This window comes from Apteryx rowi, unplaced genomic scaffold (assembly GCF_003343035.1).
Source record: "Apteryx rowi isolate R43461 unplaced genomic scaffold, aptRow1 scaffold_2290, whole genome shotgun sequence".
NCBI classification, from domain to species: domain Eukaryota; kingdom Metazoa; phylum Chordata; class Aves; order Apterygiformes; family Apterygidae; genus Apteryx; species Apteryx rowi.
The window spans coordinates 1-2,180 of NW_020448631.1; the positions used below are offsets into that span (position 1 = coordinate 1).

The window sequence follows — 2,180 nt, forward strand, 5'->3', positions numbered from 1 at the left end:
TTTGTCTTTTCAACCTCGAGACCGTGCTGCAGCACAGAATTGTGCTCCACAACGTCCKTCGCCCGCACCGTCACGTTGTACTCCGGCACCTCCCGCGGTCCMGCTCTCTCGCTGTCACCACGCTGTAGTAGTCCTCAAAGGACGGAAAGGGAGCGTGTCTGGGAGGGACAGCCCGACCTCCCCGATCTCTCCAGAGTCCCTGTCCCGTACTTYGAAGACTGCGATGACTGTTCCTTCCGGGGAGTCTTCCGCGACTGAGACAATTAGAGACGTGGGGGCGACTTCTGCAGGGTTATCGTTTACATCCGTGAGCTTCAACAAAACCTTGGCGCGACTAGACAACCTTCTACCATCGCGAGCTTGCACTTCTATTTCAAATTTCTCGCAGTCTTAAGTCCGGGTACCCTTTCGCTGATATTTCCCCTATTTTATCGTCAAGTGCAAAACATTTAATGCCTTTCCCGACATTTTTCTGAAAGAGTACATTACCTCTGAGTTTATCCCATCATCCAGGTCTATAGCCTGCACAGTAGCTAACACAGAGCTTATAGGCACGTTCTCGAACACTTCTACTTCATAAACAGCTTTGATAAAGACAGGCGCGCTGTCGTTTGCATCCTCAACAATTACCCTGATTCGTGCAGTTCCCGATCGCTGAAGATCCCCTCAGTCAGTGTCTGTGAGGATGAGATCATGAATATCCTTTTCTTCTCTGTCCAGCATTTTTTCTAGCACGAGTTCAGCGAATACTGTGCCATCAGATCCTCATTCCACATCCAGACTGAAATGCTCATCGCCGCTGTGGGTGGAGCTCTGGATAGCAGCGATTCCCACATCCGGGGCTTGTGCTTCCGGCAGAAGAAACCGCGACCCGGCGAATATTGTTTCACTCATTTTTAACTCTAATTCCGCAACCTGGAAGCTCGGCACGTTGTCATTAATATCGGTGATTTCAGCTAGCACCGCGTAAACTTTCACTTGCTCCTGGACAAAGAATTCCATTTTTAAGAGGCACTTAGGAATCCGACCACATTTTTTCTCTCTGTCCACCCTTTCGCTGACGTATAAATTACCATTCTGCAAACTGAGAGCAAAATGTTGGACTCTGCCTTCCTGCATAATCCGCACGCCGCGGTGGCGGAGCGCCGCCAGCTCCAGCCCCAGGTCCTTGGCCACGTCGCCCACGAAGGAGCCCTTCTGCAGCTCCTCGGGCACCGAGTAGCGCAGCTGCCCCCACGCCAGCTCCCACGCCGCCACCAAGGCGCACCACAGCAGCGCTCGCCCTCTCCGGCCCCAGCGTCTTGGCGCCCCGCTCATTGCCCTGCCGACCGGGACGCGCCGCCGCCGCCGCTCCGCTCCCCCGCCTGCACCGTGCGGCGCGGGTCCGGCACGGCCGGCGCCGAGGCGAGAGCTCAGCGGCGCCGACTCCTGCCGGGAGGGTCCTGCCTCCTGCCTTGCGGCTCAGGCCGGATCTCTCCCCGAGCCGTGTTACGGCGGGCGGGGCGGCTGCATCTCACCGCGCTCCGCTCCCGCCTGGTGAACAGCGGCGCCCGCAGCCTCGGCCGGCAATTGCAGGACTGCAAAGAGAAGTTTTTGACTCACGTATCAGACTGACCAAGAAAACACAACAGTTTGGCTTTTTTCTTCTTCTTCTTCTTCATAAGCGATTCTCTTTTTGCTTGTACACCGCGTCAAAAAAAACAACGGTGTTTTTTTCCATCATGTGATAAGCCTTTACCTAAGTACACACTACACAGCCTTAGCCTGGGGTTTCTTTGTCTCCGTGTGTCCGTATTTCCAGCTGACCGTTGTTCTGACCGTCAGTCCTACTGCCCAGCTGGGCGTCCAGACACGCTTGGCTTGTGTGGGGCATTTCAAAAAGCTGCTTTCATTGACGCTTCAGGTTTTCCTGAATGCTCACCTAGTGACACAGGACTAGCGCCCGTCTCCCCAAGGAGAAACAGGGCTACGTTGAGTGCTTGCTGCCCACTACGGCAAGAAGCGCTTCTGCCCAGTGGTCGGCACCTTGTGACGCACTACGTTTCACCTCCAACATCAGGGAGACGTGGAGGGAGGAAGGAAGGAGCTTTCTCCCTTTGCCTTCAGCGACGCCGTGATGCATTCTAGTATTCTCCGGCCCAGCACTCGGGCTCTTCAGAAAGACAATACAGGGTCTGCAG

General features: G+C 55.2%; 1 pseudogene; it reads right to left on the bottom strand.

Annotated features, from left to right (window-relative positions):
• Positions 1-14: 14 nt before the first annotated feature.
• LOC112965979 lies at positions 15-1,317 on the bottom strand (annotated as a pseudogene).
• Positions 1,318-2,180: the final 863 nt, after the last annotated feature.